Source organism: Nerophis lumbriciformis, linkage group LG01, assembly GCF_033978685.3.
Source record: "Nerophis lumbriciformis linkage group LG01, RoL_Nlum_v2.1, whole genome shotgun sequence".
Classification (NCBI taxonomy): Eukaryota; Metazoa; Chordata; class Actinopteri; order Syngnathiformes; family Syngnathidae; genus Nerophis; species Nerophis lumbriciformis.
Window position 1 is genome coordinate 69362501 of NC_084548.2, and position 13440 is coordinate 69375940.

General features: G+C 40.9%; 1 protein-coding gene and 1 long non-coding RNA gene across 2 annotated transcripts in view; one reads left to right on the top strand and one right to left on the bottom strand.

The window, feature by feature from the left end:
- LOC133572251 (uncharacterized) overlaps positions 1–2012 on the top strand; it is a 107494-nt gene extending 105482 nt beyond the window's left edge. The window contains exon 3 of the long non-coding RNA XR_009810514.1: positions 1870–2012. This is a non-coding gene — a long non-coding RNA (uncharacterized lncRNA). The remainder of the gene's footprint in view (positions 1–1869) is intronic.
- The window catches only part of syt6a (synaptotagmin VIa), a 188316-nt gene that overhangs the window by 117629 nt on the left and 57247 nt on the right, over positions 1–13440 (bottom strand). The window lies entirely within an intron of this gene.

Sequence of the window (13440 nt, forward strand, 5' to 3'; positions counted from 1 at the left end):
TATATATATATATACACACACACACGTATATATATATATATATATATATATATATATATATATATATATATATATATATATATATATATATATATATATATATATATATATGTCTTAATAAGGTTATCCAAAAAATAGTGCTCGATACCGTAGTAGAGCGCAATATATGTATGTGTGGAAAAAAAATCACAAGACTATTTCATCTCTACAGGCCTGTTTCATGAGGGGTTCCCTCAATCATCTCCTGATGATTGAGGGAACCCCTCATGAAACAGGCCTGTAGAGATTAAATAGTCTTGTGATTTTTTTCCCACACATACATATATATATATATATATATATATATATATATATATATATATATACATATATATTGTTGCGTTTTGGACCAGTTGATCCTCCCAGGGAATTCAAGTCACAAGTCGCTCCCAAGCTCTTTACGACACTTAAAGCTGAGTTGAAAAACCACCAGAGACAGAATAGGTATTTTTGTAATATATTTGCAAAGCTTTGCAGATATACATTCAGACCAGTCCAGCATAGAACATTCAATTGCGCCCCCTAAGATCGTCTGCCCCCCGAAACTCCCCTCTTAAGTCCCTGGCAGTCCTGTGTCTCTAGCCAAAACAAATGTCCATTATCTCTCTCTCTCTAACATTCCTCATTCAAGGTTAAGCACACAGTTTTGCAGACAACCAAAAGACCACAATTGGAAGAAAAACACTAGCTGTTTTGTAATATGATTATAAAAAGAAGTAACACTTAAATTCGGATATATGTAAATATCTGCCTCCGACAATATATATATATGAGGTTACTTATTGTGCGTACTGAGATGCTTGCATAATGTGAGACCCCTCCCTTTAGAAGCAGCCTCAGCGACGTAACTGGGGAACGTCCTAAACTGAATAAATAGAGGAGCGCAAGGACTTTTCCTCAGAGCGTAGGGTGAGACTGGAACTTAGTGCGCAGGTCCATGCGTTCTCCTCATGAGCAAAATTGAACTCTGTCTCTGCCTGGCAATACAGTGTACGTGGGGGTTCGTTGGCCGGTTTGTCTCGTATTCAGCGTAAGAGAAACGTGCGGAACTATAGTTATAATACAAGTTGAAGTATGAGCAATAATAATATGGGCTGCTTGCATTGCAGCAGGCCCATAATCGCCCGTAATAATCATTCTGTCATGTCTGTGTGACCATGTTTTGTATTAGTCATGTTTTGTTTTGTTTAGTTATTGGACACTTTAGTTTCTGGCTTTTCACTCCCTTGTCTTGTTTCCATGGTTACCCATTAGTTTCACCTGTTCCACATTTGGACTCATTGTGCACTCTTGTTTGTCACCATAGCAACCCATTAGTTTTCACCTGTCACGTCATGCACCTGTTTCACGTTTTGAGTCACGCACCTGTTTTCGTTAATCATGTCTGTAGTATTTAAGTTCATTGTTTTCAGTTTGTCTTCCTGGCGACATGCCACATTTATGCTCTTCACATTCCTGACACTTGTTTTCATGTCCATCTTTCATGCTGCTACTTTAGTCCAAGCCAAGTAAGTTTTTGTTTATTAATGCTATAGTCTTTTGGTTTCATAGTTTGTTCTCCGCCACTGTGCGCGCTTTTCGTTTGTACTCTTTTTTTTTTTGTCCTTTGTTAGTGTAAAAAATAAAAATATGTACTTACATTCCCGTCTCGCCCGAGCCAACTTTCTGTTGCCTTCCGGAAAAGCAAACACCAAGGACCAAGTCGTGACACATTCACATTATCTAAAGGCGTATACGGTTGTAAAATGTAAAACAAATAATGTATTATTAATAAGTCATATTATTGGCAGAATACAGTATGTTGACTCGGATTGACTTGATCCGTTCCAGGGTTGAACTGTGGCAAAGAAGAGGACTGGGACCAGCGACCAGGGAGTCCATCCATGTGTTTTGGACCGAAGACATTGGAAGGTTGACACCAGGATGTCCGGCCCAACAAAAAGGTCATGAAATACTTTTGAGGTCCCAATGTCCGTCAGAAAGTTATCTGTGGTGTTTTATGTAATCATTTACAAACCCCGTTTCCATATGAGTCGGGAAATTGTGTTAGATGTAAATGTGCAAATAATCATTAACTTTAGAATTTGATGCCAGCAACACGTGACAAAGAATTTGGGAAAGGTGGCAATAAATACTGATAAAGTTGAGGAATGCTCATCAAACACTTATTAGGAACATCCCACAGGTGTGCAGGCTAATTGGGAACAGGTGGGTGCCATTATTGGGTATAAAAGTAGATTCCATGAAATGCTCAGTCATTCACAAACAAGGACGGGGCGAGGGTCACCACTTTGTCAACAAATGCGTGAGCAAATTGTTGAACAGTTTAAGAAAAACCTTTCTCAACCAGCTATTGCAAGGAATTTAGGGATTTCACCATCTACGGTCCGTAATATCATCAAAGGGTTCAGAGAATCTGGAGAAATCACTGCACGTAAGCGGCTAAGCCCGTGACCTTCCATCCCTCAGGCTGTACTGCGTCAACAAGCGACATCAGTGTGTAAAGGATATCACCACATAGGCTCAGGAACACTTCAGAAACCCACTGTCAGTAACTACAGTTGGTCGCTACATCTGTAAGTGCAAGTTAAAACTCTCCTATGCAAGGCGAAAACCGTTTATCAACAACACCCAGAAACGCCGTCGGCTTCGCTGGGCCTGAGCTCATCTAAGATGGACTGATACAAAGTGGAAAAGTGTCCTGTGGTCTGACGAGTCCACATTTCAAATTGTTTTTGGAAACTGTGGACATCGTGTCCTCCGGACCAAAGAGGAAAAGAACCATCCGGATTGTTATAGGCGCAAAGTGTAAAAGGCAGCATGTGTGATGGTATGGGGGTGTATTAGTGCCCAAGACATGGGTAACTTACACATCTGTGAAGGCACTATTAATGCTGAAAGGTACATACAGGTTTTGGAGCCATCCAAGCAACGTTACCATGGACGCCCCTGCTTATTTCAGCAAGACAATGCCAAGCCACGTGTTACATCAACGTGGCTTCATAGTAAAAGAGTGCGGGTACTAGACTGGCCCGCCTGCAGTCCAGACCTGTCTCCCATTGAAAATGTGTGGCGCATTATGAAGCCTAAAATAGCACAACGGAGACCCCCGGACTGTTGAACAACTTAAGCTGTACATCAAGCAAGAATGGGAAATAATTCCACCTGAGAAGCTTCAAAAAGGTGTCTCCTCAGTTCCCAAACGTTTACTGAGTGTTGTTAAAAGGAAAGGCCATGTAACACAGTGGTGAACATGCCCTTTCCCAACTACTTTGGCACGTGTTGCAGCCATGAAATTCTAAGTTAATTATTATTTGCAAAAAAACAAAATCAAATATGTTGTCTTTGTAGCATATTCAACTGAATATGGCTTGAAAATGATTTGCAAATATTCCGTTTATATTTACATCTAACACAATTTCCCAACTCATATGGAAACGGGGTTTGTAATTGTTTTCACTAAGTACAGGTGATGCGATTAACCTGAATCTGGCTCGTGAGCATGTTTCCATGGTAACGTCTGCTCACAGCGATACAACGCAGTCCTTTAACCACGACAATAATCACTCTCGTAACTCGCCTCGGAAGGAAGGTGACCCGCCGCTAACGACGGTTTGTGCGTGAAGTGTCCTCGTCACACCTGAGGCTCACCTCCACTCCCCGGCTTGACATGTTAATCACACCACCTGAGACCGTCTTGACGCTTTCTGCTCGTGTTCGAGTGTCAGCCGTCAGATCATGCGCTTCACAGCTTTGACATTCCCCACCTCCACCTCCACCTCCACCCTCTGTTAGCTGCTGTCAGCGCACGTCATAATCTACTTCTTCACTTTAAAATGAACCTCTAATATTCCATATTTACTTCAAATACTTATAAACTACCATATTTATTTCATAATCTACCTCTAATGCAGTGTTTTTCAAGACAAGGCACATTTTTACGTGGAAAAAAATCCAGAGGCACACCAGCCATACTTGCCAACCCTCCCGAATTTTCCGGGAGACTCCCGAAATTCAGCGCCTCTCCCGAAAACCTCCCGGGACAAATATTCTCCCGAAAATCTCCCGATTTTCAGCCGGACCTGAGTGAGGACAGCCTTTTTTCACTACGAGAGGACAACAGGGTGACAAGAACTAAATCATCCAGATTAGAGATAAATTGTATTATTATGTTTATCTTACCTAAAAGTAAATATATTTATTAATTTAAAAAAATAAATAAAAAGAATACATTTTTACTATATTTTGCTAAAAACATCAAAATTAATTGTATTTTTATTTGTATTTTTTTCTGACTCCTTATTACATCCAGCCATAGAATTATACATTAAAATAAACATATTTCAAATAATTAATTTTAAATTATCATAATAATTCTTTTAAAATGACCATATTTAATTATTAAAATAATTGCTTGTTTATCAACAACTTTAGCATTTTATTCACTACATTTTGAAGCTCTCAGAAGCCAAGTTATGTTATATTCCTTAATATTTATTTATGCAAGTTTGAAGTATCAATTATCTAAACACAGTTTTGTTTGCATATTTTCAGGATATATATATATATATATATATATATATATATATATATATATATATATATGTATGAAATACTTGACTTGGTGAATTGTAGTTGTCAATACACTCCTCCCCTCTTAACCGCGCCCCCGCCCTCAAACACGCCCCTGTCCCACCCCTGACCACGCCCCCCCACCCCCCCCCACCCCCCCCCACCCCCCACCTCCCGAAATCGTAGGTCTCAAGGTTGGCAAGTATGCACACCAGCAGCAGAAATCATTAAAAAATATAACTGAGTTGACAGTAAAGAGTGGTTGGATATGACTTTAAAGCATAACCAAGCATGCATCAATATAGCTCTTGTCTCAAAGTAGGTGTACTGTCACCACCTGTCACATCACACCCTGACTTATTTGGACTTTGTTGCTGTTTTCCTGTGTGTAGTGTTTTACTTCTTGTCTCGCGCTCCTATTTTGGTGGTGTTTTCTCTTTTTTCTGTATTTTCCTTTAGCAGTTTCATGTCTTCCTTTGAGCGATATTTCTACTTTGTTTTAGCAATCAAGAATATTTCGGTTGGTTTTATCCTTCTTTGTGGAGACATTGTTGATTGTCATGTCATGTTCGGCTGTACTTTGTGGACGCCGTCTTTGCTCCACAGTAGAGATGCGCAGATAGGCAATTATTTCATCCGCAACCGCATCACAAAAGTCGTCAACCATCCGCTAACATTTAATCAAAACCGCACCCGCCCGCACCCGCCCGTTGTTATATATCTAATATAGACGATGCAAGGCATTAGTGAGGTTATAAAGCTTTTGCCTGTTAAAGAAAGGAGACTGATCCAATGAAGCAGAGACATTCAATGCGTGCCACGCTGTCACGGCCCAGACGCACACCAGTGCGCAATCATCTGGGAGCCGCGCTGAGCGCACCTCCAAGCGCGTGGAGGTGCGATGTCCCTCGCACCCGCGGCGGCTCCACCCGGGCTCGCGCCCGAGGCTTCAGCGCGCACCGCGGCGGCCATCCTACTCGTCGCGGCCTAGCCCTCGCGGCTCTCGCTGCCGGCGACGGCCGGGTATGGGCCCGACGCTCCAGCGCCATCCATTTTCAGGGCTAGTTGATTCGGCAGGTGGGTTGTTACACACTCCTTAGCGGGTTCCGACTTCCATGGCCACCGTCCTGCTGTCTATATCAACCAACACCTTTTCTGGGGTCTGATGAGCGTCGGCATCGGGCGCCTTAACTCGGCGTTCGGTTCATCCCGCAGCGCCAGTTCTGCTTACCAAAAGTGGCCCACTCGGCTCACCAGGGTGAGCCCCACCCCTTTCGTGAGCGCACTGCGCGCGGAGTGACCCCTGTTACGCGCCCTCGGCAACGGGGGTGGCGGGCAGGTAAGCTGCTTACCTGCTGCGCGTGACGCCGGCCGCGGCGAAGGCGGATGAGGTGGGGTGTCGGTGCGGTGGGCGCGGTGGTGACCCTGGACGTGCGTCGGGCCCTTCTCGCGGATCGCCTCAGCTACGGCTCCCGGTGGGGCCCTCTCGGGGGAAGGGGCCTCGGTCCCGGACCCCGGCGAGGCGTCCCTTCTCCACTCTGTAAAAGTGTCCATCTCTTTTTTTTTTCTTCTTCTGTTGTGGCATATGCTGCAGGTGCCTGCTCGTTTTTCGTATGTGGGTAACAACATTTAACTATGTATATATATTTCCCAATTGGTTTAACTGCCACCCGCCTGAATCTATTTAAAATCTAATTTTTTTTTATTTCAACCACCCGACCCGCGGATAATCCGCGGACTCCGCGGTTGTGTCCGCAAACCGCGCATCTCTACTCCACAGTAAGTCTTTGCTGTCGTCCAGCATTCTGTTTTTGTTTACTTTGTAGCCAGTTCAGTTTTAGTTTTGTCCTGCATAGCCTTCCCTAAGCTTCAATGCCTTTTCTTAGGGCAGGGGTCGGCAACCCAAAATGTTGAAAGAGCCCTATTGGACCAAAAATACAAAAACAAATCTGTCTGGAGCCGCAAAAAATTAAAAGCCAAATTACATACAGATAGTGTGTCATGAGATATAAATTGAATTAAGAGGACTTAAAGGAAACTAAATGACCTCAAATATAGCTACAAATGAGGCATAATGATGCAATATGTACATATCGCTAGCCTAAATAGCATGTTAGCATCGATTAGCTTGCAGTGACCAAATATGTCTGATTAGCACTCCACACAAGTCAATAACATCAACAAAACTCACCTTTCATGCACGACGTTAAAAGTTTGGTGGACAAAATGAGACAGGAAAAAGAAGTGGCATAAAACACGTCCTAGAAAGTCGGAGAAAGTTATACATGTAAACAAACTACGGTGAGTTCAAGGACCGCCAAAATTAGTAGGACAAAACGGCGCTCGCCAAATACTCGAATCAGTGAAGCATGTTTAGTATAAACAGTGTGCTTTGTAACAATTAGGGAGGTTTTTGTCATGTTTGTCCTCCTACAGAAACCATATTAAAACAAAAAATAGATTTTTTTCCCCCTCATCTTTTTCCATTTTTCATACATTTTTTGAAAAGCTCCAGAGAGCCACTAGGGCGGCGCTAAAGAGCCGCATGCGGCTCTAGAGCCGCGGGTTGCCGACCCCTGTCTTAGGGGCACTCGCCTTTTGTTTATTTTTGGTTTAAGCATTAGACACCTTTTTACCTGCACCCTGCCTCCCGCTGTTTCCGACAACTACAAAGCAATTAGCTACCTGCTGCCACCTACTGATATGGAAGAGTATTACACGGTTACTAGACAGCATCGACGCTCAACAACAACACATCATTTGCAGACTATAATTACTGGTTTGCAAAAAATATGTTTAACCCAAATAGGTGAAATTAGATCATCTCCACTAGTGTGCCGCGGCACAGTGGTTGAAAAACACTGCTCTACTAAACAAACCCCAAAACCAGTGAAGTTGTCACGTTGTGTAATTCGTAAATAAAAACCGAATACAATGATTTGCAAATCCTTTTCAACTTATATTCAATTGAAAGATATTTAATGTTCACACTTTTTTTTGCAAATAATCATTAACTTGGAATTTAATGGCAGCAACACATTGCAAAAAAAGTTGTCACAGGGGCATTTTTACCACTGTGTTACATGGCCTTTCCTTTTAACAACACTCAGTAAACGTTTGGGAACTGAGGAGACACATTTTTTCAGGTGGAATTCTTTCCCATTCTTGCTTGATGTTCAGCTTAAGTTGTTCAACAGTCCGGGGGTCTCCGTTGTGCTATTTTAGGCTTCATAATGCGCCACACATTTTCAATGAGAGACAGGTCTGGACTACAGGCAGGCCAGTCTAGTACCCACACTTTTTTACTATGAAGCCACGTTGATGTAACATGTGGCTTGGCATTGTCTTGCTGAAATAAGCAGGGGCGTCCATGGTAACGTTGCTTGGATGGCAACATATGTTGCTCCAAAACCTGTATGTACCTTTCAGCATTAATGGCGCCTTCACAGATGTGTAAGTTACCCATGTCTTGGGCACTAATACACCCCCATACCATCCCAGATGCTGGCTTTTACACTTTGCGCCTATAACAATCCGGATGGTTCTTTTCCTCTTTGGTCCGGAGGACACGACGTCCACAGTTTCCAAAGACAATTTGAAATGTGGACTCGTCAGACCACAGAACACTTTTCCACTTTGCATCAGTCCATCTTAGATGAGCTCGGGCTCAGCTAAGCCGGCAGCGTTTCTGGGTGTTGTTGATAAATGGCTTTCGCTTTGCATAGTAGAGTTTTAACTTGCACTTACAGATGGAGCGACCGACTGTAGTTACTGACAGTGGGTTTCTGAAGTGTTCCTGAGTTGTTGTGAAGAAGGAGCTGAGCTGGAAGGCAAAGCTCTCAATTTACCGGTCGATCTACGTTCCCATCCTCACCTATGGTCATGAGCTTTGGGTTATGACCGAAAGGACAAGATCACGGGTACAAGCGGCCGAAATGAGTTTCCTCCGCCGAGTGGCGGTTCTCTCCCTTAGAGATAGGGTGAGAAGCTCTGTCATCCAGGAGGAACTCAAAGTAAAGCCGCTACTCCTCTACATGGAGAGGAGCCAGATGAGGTGGTTCGGGCATCTGGTCAGGATGCCACCCGAATGCCTCCCTAGGGAGGTGTTTAGGGCACGTCCGACTGATAGGAGGCCACGGGGAAGACTATGTCTCCCGGCTGGCCTGGGAACGCCTCGGGATCATGAGATCGACAGGCGGATCCGTGCGGCGTCTTCAGTAATGCGGACGTTGTATCGATCCGTTGTGGTGAAGAAGGAGCTGAGCCGGAAGGCAGAGCTCTCAATTTACCGGTCGATCTACGTTGCCATCCTCACCTATGGTCATGAGCTTTGGGTTATGACCGAAAGGACAAGATCACGGGTACAAGCAGCCCAAATGAGTTTCCTTCGCCGAGTGGCGGGTCTCTCCCTTAGAGATAGGGTGAGAAGCTCTGTCATCCGGGAGGAACTCAAAGTAAAGCCGCTACTCCTCCACATGGAGAGGAGCCAGATGAGGCTGTTCGGGCATCTGGTCAGGATGCCAACCGAACGCCTCCCTAGGGAGGTGTTTAGGGCACGTCCGACTGATAGGAGGCCACGGGGAAGACTATGTCTCCCGGCTGGCCTGGGAACGCCTCGGGATCTCCCGGGAAGAGCTGGACGAAGTGGCTGGGGAGAGGAAAGTCTGGGCTTCCCTGCTTAGGCTGCTGCCCCCGCGACCCGACCTCGGATAAGCGGAAGAAGATGGATAGATGGGTGGATAGTGTCGCGATGCTATACTAGTACCAGTATGCGGATGTTAGTCTCTGGAGACAATCCAGTTTCTCTAAGTAGACTAGATTGTTTATGTCAGAAGGGTCCGCACGAGAGCGGCCGGCTTCTTCGAGTTCCAGAAGCTGGTACAGTTTAGTCTGATTAGTGCCGGTCCGAGATGTTCCTCCATGCAGACCTGCAGCAACCTGACCCCACCTTGCACTGGCCCTCCCCACAGCAGGAATTATTAAGAATTCAACTCGCTCTGTCTCTTATCTCATCTGTAGCCGTCAGTGAAAGGCATGAGGATCATCACCACCACCACCTGTGTCGCCTTTACTCCTCCCCGGCTCGGTAGAGATGAACTCAGAGCAGAAGTTCCCCGAGCGGCAGCAAGTAATGACGGTCGTAACGGTCAGACGCCCGAAGCGGGGAAAAAAAGCCTCACTCGCGGTTTAACTGCTCTAAGGTCTTTCCTTTTTTTCACTGCGAACATTTCTCACCTGTACCTCAGCCTGCAGGCTTTCGTGTTGAAATGTACAGTAAAAGCTTCTTTATCGCCGCTAGTTGGTCACAGGCCGGACCGCGGTGAATTATTATCATCATTAAGTAGGGATGATCAATTATTAAATCCAATATTTTCATAGCGAGAGCATAATAAAAAATAAAAAATCTGTTAACGACCTTTTAAATTTGGGTTTTAACATTCATCATTTAGTCGTGAAATAAAACCCACGTGGTCACTTTTACACCTTTAATCCAATATAGTAAGACCGAGCCAATCAGTGGACACGATACTGAGCAGTGCGCTCTAAATGCTTTGGATTTCATTTCGGGGCCAATACTGCTGTATTATTCATGTTTTTACTTCATTCAGCAATTTTATTAAGCCGGGGGTGTCCAAACCTTTAAAGTTAAAGTTAAAGTACCAATGATTGTCACACACACACACTAGGTGTGGCGAAATTATTCTCTGCCTTTGACCCATCACCTTTGATCACCCACCAAAGTCAAAGTGTGCAGGGGCCATTTTGGTATTTTTTTATTTAAAAAAAAATAATGCTAAAAACAGACATTTGTGTCAGCTTTGTGTTATATGTGATAACTAATTTCAGCTTTTTCTAATCATACTATTTATTTTTGCTCTTTGTCCACTACATTTTTATTATTCATGGGTACCACTACATGTAATTAATGGTGGCGAACCGCCGCGGCAAAATAAAAGCTGGCACACCCTAAAAATGCATGTTTTTTTAACATGAAAACAAACTTAAATAATATGTTGTATGACTGGGTATACTTTATATAGTCTACTATGTACGCACTATTAGCCATAATTAGTTTAAAAAAGACCTTAAATCTATTTAAAAAAAATCTTCCTCTATGCTTTATTTAATTTCGGGGCCAATACTACTGTATTATTCATATTTTTAGTTCATTCAGAAATTGTATTAGGCCAGGGGTGTCCAAACCTTTTCCACTAAAGTCAAAGTGTGCAGGAGCTTTTTTTATAAAAAAAAATTTAAAAAAATCTAAAAACCGACATCATATTTAAAAACAAAACTTTGTGTTATATGTGATGATAACTCATTTCAGTTTTTTCTAATCACATTACATATTTTTGCTCTCTTTTTTCCCCTACATTTTCACTGTTTGGGGTTACCACTACATGTAATTGATGGTGGCGCACCGCCGCGGCAAAATAAAAGCCGCCACACCCTAAAAATGCATGTTTTTTTTAACATGAAAACAAGCTTAAATAATATATTGTATGACTGGGTATACTTTATATAGTCTATTATTTACGCATTATTGGCCATAATTAGTATAAAAAACACTTCAAATATATTAAAAATCTTCCTCTATGCTTAATTTCATTTCGGGGCTAATACTACTGTATTATTCATATTTTTAGTCAAATTGTGTAGGGGTTATTTTGTTATTTTTTTAATGAAAATTAAAAAAGAATGCTAAAAACCGACATCATATTTAAAAACAAAACTTTGTGTTGTACGTGATGATAACTAATTTCAGCTTTTTCTAATCACGTTACATATTTTTGCTCTTTTTCCCTACATTTTTACTGTTCGGCATTACCACTACATGTAATTAATGGTGGCGCACCGCCGCGGCAAAATAAAAGCCGCCACACCCTAAAAATGCATGTTTTTTTTTAACATGAAAACAAACTTAAATAATATGTTGTATGACTGGGTATACTTTATATAGTCTATTATGTACGCACTATTGGCCATAATTAGTATAAAAAACACTTCAAATATATTAAAAATCTTCCTCTATGCTTAATTTAATTTCGGGGCCAATACTACTGTATTATTCATATTTTTAGTCAAATTGTGTAGGGGCTATTTTGTTATTTTTTTTATGAAAATTAAAAAAGAATGCTAAAAACCAACATCATATTTAAAAACAAAACTTTGTGTTATATGTGATGATAACTAATTTCAGCTTTTTCTAATCACATTACATATTTTTGCTTTTTTTTCCTACATTTTTACTATTCATGGACACCACTACATGTAATTAATGGTGGCGCACCGCCGCGGCAAAATAAAAGCCGCCACACCCTAAAAATGCACGTTTTTTTTAACATGAAAACAAACTTAAATAATAAAACTGGGTATACTTTATATAGTCTATTACTTACGCACTATTGGCCATAATTAGTTTAAAAACCACCTCAATTATATAAAAAATCTTCCTCTATGCTTTATTTAATTTGGGGGCCAATACTACTGCATTATTCATGTTTTTAGTTCATTCAGCATTTTATTTAGGCCAGGGGTGTCCAAACCTTTTCCACCAAAGTCAAAGTTTGCAGGGGCTATTTTGATATTTTTTTTTATTTTAAAAAAAGAGTGCTAAAAACCGGCATCATATTTAAAAACAAAACTTTGTGTTATATGTGACGATAACTAATTTCAGCTTTTTCTAATCACATTACATATTTTTGCTCTTTTTTCCCTACATTTTTACTATTCATGGACACCACTACATCTAATTAATGGTGGCGCACCACCGCGGCAAAATAAAAGCCGCCACACCCTAAAAATGCACTTTTTTTTTAACATGAAAACAAACTTAAATAATATGTTGTATGACTGGGTATACTTTATATAGTCTATTATGTACGCACTATTGGCCATAATTAGTTTAAAAAAGACCTCAAATATTTTAAAAAATCTTCCTCTGTACATAATTTAATTTCAGGACCAATTCTACTGCATTATTCATGTTTTTAGTCAAAGTGTACAGGGGCTATTTTGATATTTTTTAACACAAAAAAAAAAAGAATGCTGAAAACCGACATCATATTTAAAAACAAAACTTTGTGTTGTATGTGATGATAACTAATTTCAGCTTTTTCTAATCACGTTACATATTTTTGCTCTTTTTCCCTACATTTTTACTATTCATGGACACCACTACATCTAATTAATGGTGGCGCACCAACGCGGCAAAATAAAAGCCGCCACACCCTAAAAATGCATGTTTTTTTTTTTACATGAAAACAAACTTAAATAATATGTTGTATGACTGGGTATACTTTTTATAGTCTATTATGTACGCACTATTGGCCATAATTAGTTTAAAAAAGACCTCAAATATTTTAAAAATCTTCCTCTATACATAATTTAATTTCAGAGCCAATACTACTGCATTATTCATGTTTTTAGTCAAAGTGTACAGGGGCTATTTTTATATTTTTTAACACATACAAAAAAAAAGAATGCTAAAAACCGACATCATATTTAAAAACAAAACTTTGTGTTATATGTGGTGATAACTAATTTCAGCTTTTTCTAATCACATTACATATTTTTGCTCTTTTTTCCCTACATTTTTACTATTCATGGACACCACTACATCTAATTAATGGTGGCGCACCAACGCGGCAAAATAAAAGCCGCCACACCCTAAAAATGCATGTTTTTTTTAACATGAAAACAAACTTACGGTAAATAATATATTGTATGACTCGGTATACTTTATATAGTCTATTATGTACGCACTATTGGCCATAATTAGTTTAAAAAAGACCTCAAATATTTTAAAAATCTTCCTCTATACTTAAT